The sequence below is a fragment of the Microtus oregoni genome, unplaced genomic scaffold (genome assembly GCF_018167655.1).
Source record: "Microtus oregoni isolate MIOR12 unplaced genomic scaffold, Mior012 000058F_ref0000040, whole genome shotgun sequence".
Lineage (NCBI taxonomy): Eukaryota > Metazoa > Chordata > Mammalia > Rodentia > Cricetidae > Microtus > Microtus oregoni.
Window position 1 is genome coordinate 10,909,160 of NW_024543834.1, and position 18,658 is coordinate 10,927,817.

Genomic DNA, 18,658 nt, shown 5'->3' on the forward strand with positions numbered 1-18,658 from the left:
TAGAAAGTATTAGTAAGCAGAATCATAAATATCATTTGAGTGATCTTGAGAAAATAATAGAATCCCATGAAGTATGGTTATTCTTACCAACTTGAAGTAGTTTCTCTGCTACTCTGTTTGGGTCCTTTAAATCGTGAGAGCTATAATTTTGGGCTATTTTAGTCACTGGCAACATTAAGGTCAGTGCCATTTATGATATTTATACCTGACTCAGTGACTCTTGTGATTGCTTTCTCAAATGCAATTAGAGTTTACAGAAATGTCCTAATTATGATGATAAGAAGAATGATGCAAATGCCTTTGACATACCATGTCCTGTGTGAGTTATATCTAGATATCATTTTCTTTTCATCATAATCATCATGGAGAGAAAAGAAAGGTTACACTAGGGATTGAAAGTCCTGCATTCAGATCTGGGAGTTAATAATCTCACCTAAAATAAATTTAGGGTCTACTATTATGAAAACTCTGCTTTCAAAAAAATTACTTCTCCCCATACCTATTATTGTCTCTATGGTATCTTTCATTGAATATATGTCTATATGAATAATGCTTAAGTTTTCCACAATGAACAATAAATTTTCCTGCAGTAAAATCTTGAAGTTTTCAGGAAGAAGACGGGGCCCTTCAACAATAATTTCACCTGATTGATATAATGTTATTATGCTGATAGCACCATTTTAAGCATGGATATGGGTTACAAACTGCTCAAGATGATTCCAACTTGGCTAGCTGAGATGGTGTACCTTCTTACAACATTTTGACCAAAACTTCAAATAAGAACTCTAGAAAAACCCTATCGACTATCTGTAATTATACCAGACAGCAATCCTGAAATTTAACCATTATTTTAGCTTTTAGAGGATCCCATAGAAATAATACCACCCCTATGACAACTGAAAGTAATTCTAGAAAATGACATCCTCTCCTCCAACAAAGTTTGTTCTCAGCCTTAGGGACATCTATTAGGGATTGGGTATAAGTATTATAGGGTTGAGGATGGAAATGAAGTAGGCTCAGGGATCTCTCAGAAAAAAAGAAAGGAAATGAATGGGATGGGATAATATGTAGATTAGTGTGAGCTTACTCACACTAATAATAATAGTGAGTAATAGTGACATTACTTATGAGCTTTTATTTATAGAAAATTTACATTGGTATAGATTCTTGCATAATGACACAAATTCAAATTATATTTTATATATAATATGCTCCTGTTTCTGTTTAGAATATTTGTGTACCTATGCAAAGTAATTTTGTCATATTGTAAGCATGCATATTTGTACCTCTGATTAAGATATTTTGTATATGGATGCAATTTTTATGATGTCTTTCTCATGTTGCACTCTACATTTCTACCCTGGATCAAGATACTTATATAGTTTTTACATTTTAAGGTCATTGTCTTCATTTGCTGCACATTTATTTAAAGATTGTTGAATTTTTTTAATATGAAGTATTAATCTTTAAGCTATATGGATATTATGAATTATAGGTCAGTAGTCATCTATGTTTGTTATACTTACAGTTAGACTAATCAGGTTCTTTAGATGCATAGGAACTGTGTTCTGCATATATAGGCAATCTTCAAACACTTTGAAGAACTGTAGAATGTGGCATTTAAATAACTTAGGATTCTGTTGGCATGAGGCACAATTGATCCTGGCAGCACTGATCTATTCCTGAGAAAATGTTGGGCACCAAAAACACTCTACTTGGAGTTTGTTTCTTCTTGACAAAACTGGGCTTTAGGCAAAGAACTGCCTCTGCCTTGACTACTGACAAAATGCATGGTGGTCCAGGCTGGATATAAGCAAAAAGACTGCCAAACCTTGCCAATACAGGGTAAAACAGTTTTTCAAGTTTTCCTGTCTCTGAAAGTGGTCTGTCAGATATTCTACACCTTAGCCAAAGTTTGCTGTCCCAATGTAGCAAATGAGACTTTGGGTGATTGCCCAGGTCACTGCTGTCTCTGTCCTTTCTTGAACCTTTGGGAAGTTGTTTTATGGCACCTTCTCTTTACTCAAGAATTACTTCCCTTCTCAGTCTTTGATTGGGTTGAAGACTAGATAGTCACAGTTACTTTCCTCTCATGACTTAGCCAAGCCATTTCTAATATAAGACTTAGATGCCTTAAGATAGGATAACTATTCAAACATTTAGCAGTTGTTTCTTGTTTGATGTTGTTCATGCTGGTTGCAATTCTAAGTTATATGTATGTTTTTGCCTCTTCTTTTCCCGGATAATACTTGATATTTGTTCTTATTGTTTATAGATTTGTATTTGGCTTAGAAATCTCTTATTTAGACAAAAGGGGAGGTGCTGTAGGAAATCCTTCAGCCTTTAAGATACTATCCCACTTTGGGTGTGGTCTCATGGACTATAAACACAGATGAAAAGCTTGTGTGGGCCAATTGGCTGCTGGATTCAGTTCCAGTTCCCAGCACATGCAGAGTACTGCTAATAACTCTTTCTGTGAGAGTTTCCCCATATAAATAAACAACTGTTACACGCCATACTAGGCTATTGTGGAACTCTTTTGACTCCAAGAAAACTCATGTTTTTAATTCATCATCAAAATAGAAATAAATTTGTGATTGGAAATGTTAGAAACAGACCTGAGTTGAATACATCACTCTAATGTTTACTATCTAGTTTAGCTTTTGGCATGGTTGTAATTTTTCTATAATAAATATCCCTGATCTGCAAAGACTTAAGCAAGGCAATTAATCTTGATGGTGAAAATGTGCACCACCAAGAATTATTACATAGACAGTCAATATATGTGATCTTTTTTTTTTACAGTGCCTGGCTTTTGGGGAGAATTACATATTATATTATTATTTTTTACTATATATTTACTCATACACTTATCCTTTAATACCTCATTGTTGTCTATGATTCAAGATCTTCCAGAATAGATACTACAGGCAGCCAGTTGTCCCCTTTCAGGTGACATTAGTAGTGCCTCAATCCTGTCAGAATAATGTACTTCAAAGAAATAACACCTTTTCCTGATCGCTAAGGAAGTTGAGCATGACCTTAAGTGTCTTTTGGCCATTTGAAGTTCTTCTGTTGAGAATTCTCTGTTCAGTTCAGTGCCCCATTTTATAATTGGGTTGATTAGCCTTTTATGGTCTAGTTTCTTGAGTTCTTTATATATTTTGGAGATCAGACCTTTGTCAGTTGTGGGGTTGGTGAAGATCTTCTCCCAGTAAGTGGGTTGCCTTTTTGTCTTAGTGACAGTGTCCTTTGCTTTACAGAAGCTTCTCAGTCTCAGGAGGTCCCATTTATTCAATGATGCCCTTAGTGTCTGTGCTGCTGGGGTTATACATAGGAAGTGGTCTCCTGTGCCCATTTGCATACAAATGGATGGAAATAGAAAACACTATCCTGAGTGAGGTAAGCCAGACCTAAAAAGAGGAACATGGGATGTACTCACTCATATTTGGGTTCTAGCCATAAATAAAGGACATTGAGCTTATAATTTTGTTCCTAGAAAAGCTAAATAAGAAGGTGAATCCAAGGACAAACACATAGGCATCCTCCTGAATATTAACCTTCATAAGGCGATGAAAGGAGACAGAGACAGAGACCCACATTGGAGCACCAGACAGAAATCTCAAGGTTCAAATCAGGAGCAGAAGGAGAGGGAGCACGAGCAAGGAACTCAGGACCACGAGGGGTGCACCCACACACTGAGACAATGGGGATGTTCTACTGGGAACTCACCAAAGCCAGCTAGCCTGGGTCTGAAAAAGCATGGGATAAATCCGGACTAGCTGAACATAGCGGACAATGAGGAATACTGAGAACTCAAGAACAATGGCAATGGGTTTTTGATCCTACTGCACGTACTGGCTTTGTGGGAGCCTAGGCAGTTTGGATGCTCACCTTACTAGACTTGGGTAGAGGTGGGTGGTCCTTGGACTTCCCACAGGTCAGGGAACCCTGATTGCTCTTCAAGCAGATGAGGGAGGGGGACTTGATCGGGGGAGGGGAAGGGAAATGGGAGGTGGTGGCGGGGAGGAAGCAGAAATCCTTAATAAATAAATAAATTTTAAAAAAAAGAAATAACACCTTTTGTTCGTACTAGGTAAAAGCCTAAAGTATCATCATTAGCAATCTATTTTTGTGTACACTAGCCACATGTGACTAATTTAGTTTTAATGAAATAAAAGTAAAAATTCCATTTCTCAGTCATATTAGCCAGAGATTAATGTTGAATTGTAAAGTGTGGTTAAGGGCTATAAACACATGGAAATATATTGTTTAGGATTATATAGAGGCAGAATATTTATTGAACAACAGACAACTTTCATTGTTTTATAATTAAAGGGTAAGTAGCTAAGCAATAGTTTAATATTTACATGTTTGGGTCCAAGTACACATAGATCCTTATCTAGGACTCTATTTTGATACAGAGAAAGAGGCAGAAGATAAAAGCTCTTGGAAAAATCTTCTAGACCTTTCCTCCTTGAACATGTTCAACTTCGGTGGTATGTGCACACACTCACAGCATATATAATCAAGACTATCTAACACCAATGACAGAAGACACTCCATGTCTCTAGACCTTGCCATTTTAATTAGCACTTTACTGTTTGGCGTTCCATAAGGATATTGGTGTGACTAACCTCACTCACAAGGGAAAGGCATCAGCCAGGGAAGAAATGCCCTCAGTCAGGATGAAAAATCAATCTCTGAATGAGTGGTAGGAATGAGGTTGTCTGAAATGTCACTTTCAGCCTTGTGTTGATGCCCCCGTCTATTATATCAGGAAAAGACAGACCTTGGAAAATGCCAGATGTAGTGTTGTGGTGAGATCATTACTTGCTATCTAAAATGGACCCAAGTACCATTGCATGTACATGCACGCATGCCCACAACTTTTTTTAATCAAACAAACAATAACACCCAAAGAACCCAGCAAGTCTATTTGAACAGATCTTGCTTTCCAAATGAAGGCAAAACTCATCACTTCCCAGGTTAGAACAGCTGAGACCCATCAACCAACAGAAAACAATTTGTTCAGAGTAGAAGCTGTCACCAGCTATTACCACGTGGAACATGAAGAGCTGCTGCAGACCTCGGCTTCCTGATGCAGCAGGCATGATCCCATTTCACTTGACAGCTGTGGACATTGGAATAATACAAAACATAACCTAATCAACAGACTGTGAAAAATCTGAAAGCTAAAGACAGATGTTCAACCACTCTCACCACCTTTCATATTTAATTATATTTATGTGTGTGCACAGGCTGGGGGAACAAACATTATGTCAACTCCTTTAAACACCCTATTTTATGGTTAACTTAATATTGGGGTGGGTGTGGCTTTTTCCATTACTATCCTCAAGTGACCTAAATTTAACCTCCCGATAGTATATGAGCCTTGATCAATTTGTGTTTCATTTGCTAATCTGCAATGTAACTCTTCTTTCCAGAAATTCCATATTCACCTTTGTAGTATGGAGTGAGCCGCTTGTTGGTTCCTGTTGCCCCAAACTGAAATAATCGCACAGAAACTATATTATTTAAAACACGGCTTGGCCCCTTAGTTCTAGCTTTTTATTAGCTAACTCTTACATATTAATTTAACCCATCTCCATTAATCTGTACATCACCATGAGGTCATGACCTACCAGCAAAGTTTCAGCACACCTGTCTCTGGTGGCAGCTCCATGGCTTCCCTCTAACTCCTCCTCCTTTTCTCCTAGCATTTCATTTAGTTTTCCCCACCTAGCTCTATTCCCCTACTTCTTCTATAGGCCCAAAGCAATTCCTTTATTAGCCAATGATGTTCACAGCATACTGAGGGGAATCCCATATCACACCTTGGCTGTTCTTTTCCAAGTTCCCCTACCCACTGTGTATCTACATTAACAGTAGCTAAATTCAGTTAGTATATAGTAACTGTTGCCAAACAGTGAGAGTGAGTACACTCTTTTGATCTAAACTGAAAAGCAAATGATGCATACATTTTTCCTATGTCCAACCCACAAAGAACTCAAAGAAAATCTGCGACATGAAAAAGAGAACTATATCATCTAGTAAAAATCATCTGCACTTTTGCCATATGTATTAAGCAGAAGTAGTAGAGTTTACCTGCCTATAGACAATAGAAAGACACATGAAATGATTGAAGGGCATAGCTTACTTTTTATTAGCTACCTAAAAGAGAGTGATAAAGATGATGGGAAATTTATGAATGCCCTATAGCTACCCTATTCATACTACTTTAGAATGTCATTCTCGTATAGAGTTAAGAAGTTAAGAGAAGTTGTAGGATTTTTAATATAATTTTGATATAAAGTATTTCCCCAATGCTTGTGTATTAGGGTCTTTGTCACTAGCTGGTAGAGTTAATTTGTAAACTTTTGTAGATAGGACTTGGTAGGAGAAAGTAAGTCATTGGTGATATGCCTTTAAAAATCATGCTTTGCTTTTGGTCTTTTCCTTACAATCTTAGCTTCCTGTCCACTATGAAAGAACCAGTCTTCTACCCAGGCTGCAGATACTATCTTGATGTTCTATGTCACAAGTGGCTCAGAAGCACAGAACCAAATGACAATGGACTGAACCCATCGAGACTGTGAGCTAAGTAAGATCAATCCACCTTCCCTTATATTATCGTTTTGTTGCCATAGTGATGAGAATAGTAACTGACACAGAAAGTTGGTGCCAGAGAAGTTGTATGTGACAAGGGTGATGTGGCCCTTAAACATGAAGAATTATGCATGGCAAGCAGTTTTGAATATTTAAAGAAAAAGGCAAGAAAAAGCCTCCAATGCTGCAAGAAGTCTTCAAAGACTAATGATAGTGATGGGAACTAGAATGCCAGAATGCTGACAGAAATATTGTCAGCAATGATTGTGTTCATTAGGTTTCAAATGGAAATGGGGACACTATTGGAACTGGGTTAGAAGCATTTGTATTACTCTCTGACAAAAAATTCTGCATCTATTTGGTGTCCTGAGACTTTAAATCAGACTGAATTTAAAAGTAATAAATGAGTTAATTTGGCAGACAAAACTCCCAAAACCATGAAGTATTCCAGCTGCGGCATACTGATATGGTTTGAATATTAAATGCCTCCCTTGAGACTCCTGGTTGAGAGACTTGATACTCAGTTGAAAACACTATTTTGGGAGGTTCTGTAAGTTTTGAGATATGAGGTGGAACCGGAAGAAAGAAATTAGTGGGGACATACACCGAAGGTCTTAGTGTCCTCCAGCTGATTCCTCAATGTGTCTCTTCCCTGTTCATCATCAGGTGAACAGTCTCCTAAGCTACGTGTGGAAAATGGTGAGAAAGGAGCAGGGGATAGAGATGAAGTACTGCAATGAGACTCTTCACTTAGCATCAGCCAAATACACTAAACACACCGATCTCATTAACCTTCTAAAGATTAAATGGTAGGCATTATGACCTGAGTTTTACAAATGAAGTTTAGTTAGAACTCGGGTCAAATTAAAACCACTTTGATAAAATATATTTGAAACCTCAACTTAGATGAACCCATTTCAAACCAGTGCCCCTACCACTATTGTACATTCTATTCTAGTTCCTGTAACTTTACAGACATGGTCAAAGCCCTACCAGATATCCTTGAAACCCCAGGGTTCACAGATAACTCTTCCTCTAAGAGTTAGCATGCATGATTTTAAACAAGGAGACTTTGATCTGTGAGTGATTTGCCTGGTTTATATTCTTATACTATTTTCATGTAAACGTGCCCCACATATACTGACATAAATGAGTAAAATAGGCCCTTGTGGCTAGTATCCATTTTGTTCAGTATAAATACTTAAATCCCATTTCTCACATACAGACCAGTTTGGTGCTAGATTCTGCCACCTCTCCACAGTGTTGTCTGGGGTATTAATTTTAAATCATGTCGATTGAGTTTCTTTGTCATTAAAGCGGGCATAGTATAGATTCTCTTTGCAAACCTGCTGGAAGACTTAAGCAAGGCAATTAATTTTAGCCATTTTGTCTAATGAAAATTGTGCTCAACCAGAGCACCACGGTGTTTATTTGGTGTTTAAATTCTCCCTAATCTAAAGGGCACTAGAAGCAAGGAAATGGGAACAAAATGGACTCTTCAAATATACACATCACAATCTGCCTCATGAAAAATTGTTCTTTGAAAAAAAAATTAAAAAAAAAAAAAAAAAAAAAAAAAAAAAAAAAAAAAGAAAAATTGTTCTTTGGAAAATATAAATTTGACTGATTTAAATTAAATGATTGAAGATATACGGATAATCTGAGACTAATGGATAAGATTTTTATATATGATTGTTTATATTATAGGTTATAAATTATAATAGATAGCTATGATGAGTGACTGCTGAGGTCACACGTACTCCATGAAAATGGTCCCCAGCTAGTTTCAGTGAAATCATGCAGATAGGTCAGAATCCAGTGACCCCCATCTCCCTCACCCTGGCATGCTCAACTGCTGACCTAGTTTGACCAAACAGATTGTTTGTCCTAGAAGCTGGAATTGGAACACAGAAAACCTAGTCAATCTCTGTCAGACACTTGAGCTGAAAAAAAAAAAAAAGTGAGAGTTGGTTGGGGAGCTCTATAAGGGCTGAAACAAAGGTACACAAAGAAGGTTAACAGAGAAAGAAAAACAAAACTCATTTCAGGAGCCAAACAACTGTGGCCAAACCAGGAATGTTCTGCATATTATTTATAAGGTTATATGACCTGAAACAAGATGTTTATCTTCTCCCTGTTCCATTTAATTCTCGTAGTATGACTGGGTCAGTCCATGTGAGGTACTTGCAAGGGACTCTGGGACTTAGTTCACAGTCTTCAATGCTAACTTTAATTATGACCATTCTTTTTCTCCAGTATCACAAGTCAGTATCTGTCTGGGTTGGCGAAGTGCAGCACCCATGAGTCTGCAAGTCAGAGTGACAGACGGGAGGACATCTTGCTGCCTGATGATTTTCTTCTTTCCTAACTGATCTTGCATGAGGCTACTTTGTGCTTCTGAATTCCCTGAAGTATTCCAATAAATTATCCTCTTTGAATTTTTTTTTATTAATGATGGTTTAATGATGTCTCAGCTCTTGTAACACACTCTCCAAGGAGGAAACATCACTTTGTGCTATCCTTTGGGATAGTTTGAACAAAATGTTCTTCATATTGTGGTAAATGATTCAGTACTAAGCATACCATCCCTCCCTGGAACCTCTCTGATAGTGAGGCTTCTTCTGTCTATGTGAAGTGCTTCAGCCTTTTATGAAGACGGTAATAATCAAAAGGGAATGCTGGGCAGGAGAATGATATGAAACTCACAGATCATAAAGATGCCTTCAAATTATTATTGTAATCTACATCTAAAATCATTTCTGTTTCATAGCTCCCTCTGGTAAAAAAATAAAACTCATAATTCAGTTAGGTAGTTTCTAGATGTGGTTGCTATCGAAAGAAACTCAAAACATATTCCCTGAGACCCTCTTATGGGCATGACTGACATAATCATAAAAAATAAAAATGCTATTAAATAGACTATAAATTTCAAAATGATACAGGAATGCAATAACCAGACTGAAATTTGAAGGAAATAATAAAAGCAAACAAAAACTAAATAGACCACCACCCACACCAGTAGAGATAATATCAAAATGGAAAAATGCTGATCGCTGAGATTCACCAATTCAGATTTGCTCAGGGAAAGAATTCATGTTTTATGGGGGCCAGATAAATACACATGGTATCTAAACTGCAATTCTCATAAATCATTATGGATTTAAATAAAAGCATTTCAAAACAGAGATATTATTATCTGTATACAAAATAAATAGGCTTCATTAGACATCGAAAAAATGTTTGTAACATATGTGATCACCTCCAATAAATTCAAACCATAGGTGATTTCTGGTTTTGTAGCTATGGGATAATGGGCAAAGCATTGCAAAATAAGATTTCCTTGAAACAAGTAATAAAGTCAATTAAGAAAGTTTAGTCTTCCCTGTTAAACCTAACCAAGCAAATAAAATCTGGAGTTCTTCTCAAATTCCTCAGAGATGATTTGGCCATTGCCTCTGCAGCACGATTATTAAAAGCATTTGTTTTAGTGAAGGTACTTCTCTGTGTCAACCCAAAAAAAAAAAAAAAAAAAAAAAAAAACAGGCACTAGCTAAGATCTATAACCAGCTATGCATGGCAAGCTGTTATGAGTGACAATGAGAACACCCTTTCCACAAAAGCAGTTCCATCTGGGGGCTCCTACTCAAAATGCCCTCTGGAATATCATGTTCTCAAGGTAAGTGGTACCCAAAATGTAAACCCTGAAGCAATGGCATTCTACTCCCAATTACATACTTGGGTCTCAGACATTGTCTACCCGCAGTGTTCAGCCCTCCATATCACTGCCCAGGCTGACTTCTCTTGGTTCACAGCAAGATATTCAGCCTTAGAGAATGAAACATACCAACTACATCTCATTAACCCATTTCTTGCTTTCTGGATTCTCCATAATTATAGATTTATGGTAAGTATCTGAGCAATAAGATATGAAGCAAAAACTTCTGAAGTAAAAGATATTGGTTTGTTTTTCCCCCCAAAGTATCCATATATGTCTTTTTACCTTCACATCTTCCTTTCACTGAGAGGTACAAGAGAAAACACATAAGACAAAAATTAAAATTCGGAAACAGTTGAGGAAAAGGTACATTTCGTCCAGTCCTCAAGGGCACCAATGAACTACAGAACAAATTCCAGAAATATTATCCTCTGGATTATTTAATTAAAAAGATATTTCAATAACCACACTGTCTAAGCTACCCTCCCCTTCTGAGTTGTGAAATTCTTCTCATTCATTATTAATATCACATTTTTTTCTGTCCTCACAACTGTCATTGTCTAGGGTTTTTGATGAAGTTGTCGGGCCCTCAAATTGCTAATGAGATGATGTTTAAAGACATGCTCACTGGACATTATTTTTGTGGCAGTCTGCATTGTCACTTGGACTGCTCCTGAAACTTTAGACAATGGTTACTACAGTTCAGGAGAAGGAACCTAAGGTAAGCAGTTGTTAGCTTCTTGACTTAATTCATAAAACTAGTAAGTGAGAAGTCTGCGTCTTGAATCTGAGAAAGTGTTCAGAGATCTGACTCCAAAGTCATCTTTTTTTTTTAACTCGTAAGTTCCATCAATATTTCATTTATTCAAGATCAAGTCTCAGCTCATTGTTAAAAAAGAAAAGGGAGTCTGCAGAGATGAATAGCTCTGAAAGGGTTTTGAATAGCCAAAGGAGAATAATGCTTCTTTTCTGATGTGATTCTGCAGAATGTAGAAGCTGTTGGGCTCCCGGCATTATAGTCAGGTTAGTATCCCTGCTTCTTTTACCTCAGGACTAAAATTGGACAGGCAAAGGCAGGAGGATTCTCTTTGGGAGCTTGAAAGTGCATAAAAAGTATAGGACATTTTAAAAAAGAACTTTAATACACTCCATGGATAAGAATATCTCTAGCTCTTTCTTCTCACAGTTCAAGATGGTAGCTTACCTGAGGTGTCTATATATTAGTATAGTCATAGCATGGTTCCCGTGAGCTCTTGTAGAGTTAACTTGCTAGTAAGATTTGAAAATTATGATGATATAGTTATATAATCACATACATGTGTATTTATGAGAAAAAAGGGGAAGTGTTTCTGTGTGGCCTCTCAAAAGTGAAGATAATAGATGCAGACTATGAACTGGAGTAAAGATTCATGTTGGGCACAGGTTATAAAAAGCTGTAACAGACAAGACAATTTATTAGTGATGATATATAAAGCCAAAAGTCTGCTTTGGTTATCACTCTGACATTCAAGGTGGATCTATAAAGCTAAAATAAAAACTATAGTCAAAGCGTTCACATGCTTGGTCTTCACAGGGTTGATAAACTCTGAGATCTAGGAAAGCTAGAACTTAACTAAGGCATGCACTCTGACTTCTCCCCTGCTTTGTATGTTTCCCTGTCTCGAAACACTTGCTCTGGTGGAAGAGAATGAGGGGTTGGAGACAGTTCTGACAGGATTATAACACTCTAACACCTGCATTTCCAGAGTCAACGCTTCTTCCATTTCTGAGACAAGCTTTCTATTCCTGTAGGATGGCAGTGTATTCTAACTCATGAAGTGTTTCTTCTTTGAGCACTCAAATGAGATCAGCCAAAAGCCCAAAATTGAAAAGTTCTAGTTATTTGGAGTGTTTACTCAGCTGCAGTTGGTGTCATGATGGATCCATGGCCTAAAGTTTTCTTGGGTTTTCTTTAGTTCATGCCCAGAAATTCTATTTTTTATTTGTTTGGTACTGAGTTCCTTCCTTCCTTCCTTCCTTCCTTCCTTCCTTCCTTCCTTCCCTCCTTCCTTCCTCCCCCTTTTCTTCCTTCTCTTTCTTCTTGTCTGCCTTCCTGCTTTCTTGCTTATTTTGCCCCTCCAGTTATCTTCCAGTTCTTATGCTCCTAGAGGTCAATCGGGAATTCCCTTTTTCTGGGGAGAGTACCAAGAAGGAGTGAGTTGGTTAGACTAGAAACAAGCCTGCTCCCCCAGGCTCTGAACAGCTCCCTTTTAAGGGCCTTATGAAGAGAACTTAGCCGCTGCAAATCATTGTGCTTCCACACATAGAGAATTAGCCAAAGGGGAAAATAACTACTAAAATGGAGAGGTTCATAGTGTCGTATTGCATTACAGAGAGACTTGAGGACCCAAATCATTGCAGCAGCAATAACTACTCTAGGCCGCAGAGTCACACACGCTTTAGAACATGTCCTGAGTATAGCCGATTCTGGCAGGGAGAACATTTTTACTTGACTGCTAAAGAAATGGAATATCATTTTTAAGAAGTGGGGAAAATCCACTTATTAGGATATAGATATATAAAATAATTCTATCCCAGTATATACGCCACATCTGGGTAATGGGGGTGTCTACCATAAATAACACCACTTTGTAAATCCCCTCAGGTTTGCACACAGCTTTAAAAGTTCTCATTACACAGAGCTGCCCTCCCAACCAGGATAAATCACTGCCGAATGCTTTGTCCCCAATAGGGGACTATTAATTAGTTTTAGAGACTGCTGTAGTTCCTGTAGTAGTTTAAGGAAGTGTACAAACACAGCAATATACAAAAATACCTTTTTTTAAAAAAAAAATGGTCAGTGCAGGCTGAGATTTTATGAGCTACCCACTGCTGAATGAAAGTTAAGCTCCTATGCAAATGTGAAAAAAGAAGACTGTTAAAGGTGCCTGGGATAAACACTCTGCTTATGTTGTCCATGGAATGCAGCCGTACTCCATTGATGTGGGCAGGGAAGAAGACTGGCAATCAATCATATTCAGTATGCTTCAAGTTTGGGGCAGCAGATGCTGTGCTGGGAGACATTCTCTGTTGCATATGGCCCCAGCTTTGGCACTGCCTTTAATGTTTACCAAGAACAAACATTTTCATCCTTAAGCATAGAAGATGAAGAATAGAAAGTCTGAGATCTAAACCCTAAATGCTAGAGGTTAGAGAATGTCTGCCCTATGGCCCTCTTCATATATCCAAGAAAAGCATTATGAAATCAGTGAGAATTTTCCTAAAAAATAGACACACTTCACCTCACAGTTAGGTCTATAAAATTAGCTATTAACTAGAATTTTGAAAATAAATAAAAATAAACTTGATAAAGTTATAAAATGAAGATATCTCAAGTCTTCAGAGTCTTGACCCAATTCTTTAGAGCTAATAAAATCCTATAGGTGTTTATTTATTAATACCAAAAACTCCATTAAATTTGATTCCAAGCTTAACAAGAACTTAGTAGTCATCTAATAAGTGCCATAGACTATGTTCTGAACACTGGGCATCCAGAAGTGTCTCAGTTCTCAATGAGCTTATTTCCTTTCAAATGTAATTGATACAGACTTATACTAGTCAATATTCTTATTTCTGTAACAAAATCTCTTGAACAAAACAAGGAAGGAAGAAAGGAAGGAAGGAAGAAAGGAAGGGAGGGAGGAAGGAAGGAAAGAAAAAGGAACGAAGGAAGGAAGATCTTAGTTAAGAAAGAAAGGACTTAGTTTGGCTCACTGTTCAAGGGTATTGGCTCTTCTAGTAGAGAAGTCACTGTGACAGCAGCTGCTGAGAGCTGGTCACATGTCAGCCAGTCAGGAATTGGAATGCAAAGAATGCTGCAACCCAGCAAACTTGGTCCCAGACCCTAGACCATGGAATGATGTTACCTGTGGTCAGGGTGGGTCTTTCCAACTTTAGTTAGCCTAACTTAGATGATCCCTCACTGACATCCCAGAGGCCTATCTCTTCAGGGATTCGAGATCATTTCAGGTTGACAACCAATATATAATCTGTATAGAATAAGAGGTGCACATCTCCACTATAGTTTGATGAGTTTGATGAGTGGGCAAAAAATATAATATAATATATTATATATACTATATATATATATATATGACTGTCAATCAACCTATACAGAGATATATTTATATCTTTCATATGTATCAAATTTTCTTTTTTATTGTAAAAGGATTCTATTCCCTTGAGGTTAGGTAATCTTCATTTTCTCCCATGTTTTGGATAGCATATAACTTTCCCCCAGAGAAGTTCATTTCTTTGCTATAATAGCAAATGTGTAGTGCATTCTTGTTCCACGCCCAGAAGAGTAGCAAGAGATACACAAGAGAGATGGCTGAGATTTTTCTCTGCCACACACCCTCCCAAACAAAGTGAATTGTGCAGAGTGATTAACAAGTAATCTTACAGTGTGTTCAACTGATATTCAGGCACAGAGAGCTAGGCAACTGCCCAGGTAAGTGGTAGAGGGTTGTACTGAACCATTAATCCATGATACTAGTTCACATTCCTTCTCTCTAGATAACACAGATTCCCATGACATGAAACACAGGTTTAGACTGACGTTGAGTTGTCTGTGAGTTTGAAAATCTATATGAGTGTCCACTAGTTTGTCTCATAGATCAATCTTAATTTTCTGTAGGGATGTGTTCACTTGAATGTTGTCTATGTGCTAGTTGATGGGCCCAAACCCATTTTCATTGAGTCAGGATTAATTGGATCCCATTGATTAAAAGAGAAGAATGAAGAGGTTATGAAGTCAAGAGTTGGGATTTGGGATAAATCAAAGTGGGGGATATTAAAATAATTTTTAACACTATAATTTTTATTAGTTACATCTTATGAAACTTATACAGCAATATCAAAGCCAAGAAACTAATATTGATATAAATGAGTGTCTCTATTTCTTCGGGATTTTAATCACACCTAGATTCCTATAGCCAACATTGCGGTTATGGTTATTATCATGCTATCATGAGCTGCTTCTTAATGTAGCAGTGCATCTTGCCCTTCCTATAGGGGGAGCTGTGCTGGACTTGCAGTGGGTACCTGAAAGCATGGCAGTTGCCGAACTGTAAATAAAGCATGTTCTGTTCATAGTTAGATCTTAGCAACTCAGCATGGGTCATTTTTTCCCTTTATTAAATTGAGAACATTCACCATTTCACTTGAAGTTACCCATGGCTTCTCTTTAGCGTCGGAATTACCAGCCTACGCATCTGTGGTTTCTATCTTTTGTTCAGTCTGGCCACAGATTTATTAGTTTCATTAATAGTCTTTCAAAGAACCAGTTTTTGGTTTCATAGATTTTTGTCTGGTTTCCAGGTGGCTATTTTATTTATTTGCTTGTTTGCTTATTTGTTTGTTACTGCCTGCTTACTTTAAAAATAATTTTTAAAATTGTATTTGTTCATTAGAAATTAACTGGTATATTTGATATATTGAAGAAACACAATTTATAATATAATTCAAAATTAAAATAAAGAAAAAGTATATAAATTATTTAAGAGATAAATGATAAAAAAAAAACAGCCAAAATTGACTTTTGAAGCATTAGCCTAAGTTAAAGGTGAGAAGAAGTGTATTCCGGCCTGCTTCAGACCGATTGGCATGCAGGCTGACCCCAGCCTCCTTTCTGTGCCCATCTCCTAAGTTGATCTCTCCTCTAACAATCATCTAGCCTTCACCAAGCCCCAATATTGTGGTTTTCATATTTATAATGATGTAATATTTGGCTCCTGAAAGAAAGTCAGATGAGTTATAGGAAGTGGTACCTATTGTAAACAAAAACATACCCCTAACTATTGCTCACCATTGCCAGTTTTCCTATTGTGGTCTCTTTCATGGATATTTTCTGTACTAAGAAGATGTTTCTATTATTTTGTTTCTTATAGCTGCCAAAGGTTATTATTAAAACAAAGACTAGTGTTATCACATGAAAATAAAATGATGAATATGCAAATGACTAATAGTCTGCTTCAGCTACTTAACCTATTTTTAATTTCTTATAGAAGGTGACTGGGGAAGTTTGAGTGCAATCAGAAGGATGAAAGTGGACTGTTCAGACTCTGGTGAGTCAGTGGCAACTGAGCACTGGGAAGTTGGTTCTTGAGAGTCAAGCAACTGTCACAAACCAATAGGGTATGGTGAGTTGAATTGAAAACAGTGCAGATGCTTGACCAAACTAACTGTCACATAGAATCACAAACTTCAGAAAATATAACATGATTTCTTAAGTAAAGTATGAAACTCTAAAATAGTATGTAATTCAATATTTTCCAATGAGAGGATTGTGGGCATGCTCAGAGTGAAGAAAGCTAATTAAAAGTCTCAACTCAGGAATATATTTAAAGATGATAAGAAAAGCAATAATGTCATTAATAAGTAATGTGTCCTTGAAATCAAATATGAAAAGCACCGAAAGAAAAAATAAACCAATAGTCCATGAACAAAAGCAAATGATTTTATATGGGAAATATAAATGTAATGTCATTAAAACCCATGTGAACGAATACTTAACTTCTCTAAGAAGTACAAAAAATGCACATTGAAATATGTGAGTACTCTAGTCTTTATCAAATCATTTCAAGGTTGGCAATAGTACAGGGAAATATGCTTTTTCAAATACTTTTGTGATGAAGATAAAACAACACTGAATTCCTTATATATCAGTATGGTTCCATTTTGTAAAAACATTAAATTTACTTTGGTTCTACCAAAATATGCTATTTCTGAAAATTTATCTTAAAGAAAACAAGAAACTCTTCGAATGTATAAGACGATGCCAAGTTCGATCTTCTGTTTGTTTGTTTGTTTGTTTGTTTTTGTAGGAGGGGGATGACTCTTCCTTGAACCTTGTCAATTTTATTTTTATTTATTTATTTATCAAAGATTTCTGCCTCCTCCCCGCCACCGCCTCCCATTTGCCTCCCCCTCCCCCGATCAAGTCCCCCTCCCTTTTCAGCCCTAAGAGCAATCAGGGTTCCCTGCCCTGTGGGAAGTCCAAGGACCACCCACCTCCATCCAAGTCTAGTAAGGTGAGCATCCAAACTGCCTAGGCTCCCACAAAGCCAGTACGTGCAGTAGGATCAAAACCCATTGCCATTGTTCTTGAGTTCTCAGTAGTCCTCATTGTCAGCTATGTTCAGCGAGTCTGGTTTTATCCCAGGCTTTTTCAGACCCAGGCCAGCAGGCCTTGGTGAGTTCCCGATAGAACATCCCCATTGTCTCAGATACCATCTTACACCTGTCAGAATGGCTAAAATAAAAAACACCAATGATAGCCTTTGCTGGAGAGGATGCAAACTTGTGCAACCACTTTGGAAAGCAGTGTGGTGGTTTCTCAGGAAATTCGGGATCAACCTACCCCTGGACCCAGCAATACTACTCTTGGGAATATACTCAAGAGATGCCCTATCATACAACAAAAGTATATGTCTTTCTTCTTTTGCAAAGACTGATCTAGACAAGAAAGCTGGAGGCAGCATGCAGGTTTATAAGATTACAATCACTTAGGACAAGAAATAGGGCTGAAAAGTAGTCTGAGAAAAACATGGATAAAAGAGTTTACATCTGTTTAATAGGTTCCAACCTTGGGAGTCATTTTCTAGAAACTAGAACATTGAATTTGGAGCTGCTAAAATATGCACACATCTCTGGGAATTTTAAAAACAGAATCCAATTGTGTGCATACTGACCACTTTAACACTGTGATGACGACACAGTTCCTTTGTGTATCTATGAGTTTCTGCATGCAAATTCAACATCACAGATTCTTCTGCTTTCTGGACAAATCTGATGCCGAGTGAATGAGGGAGTATCTCTTCACTCCTCTTCTTCCTGGTTTAGTAAAAGTGTCACGGTTTTGGAATCCCAGGGAAGCCATGCAGGTGCTACTTTTGTAAACAGAAAGTTAGAAGAAAGTCAGCCAATGTTCACGACTCTCTCTTTGGGGGCATGTTTGGGCTTTGCATTCCACTTTCTGCAGCACATGCATTCAGAAATCACAAAGTACCAGATGAATTTGCTTCTTTGGTCTGGATATTCACCTGTTAGAACAGACTTCATCTAAAAAGAGAGAATTCTACAGATCCCTCTTTCCCTTCTGGTGCTTATTTTTGATATAAATGACTTGCTAACACTCAATCTCATTAACTGAAATATGTGAGATTTATCTTCCTTTTTCTGTTTCCAACATGGTGAAAAATTCTATTTATATTTTGAAAAAAGTATTTCTAGCAAAGACTAAAGTCACAACATGTAGGTGATCATTGAGACACAGCCCTCTGCATCCCATCATTA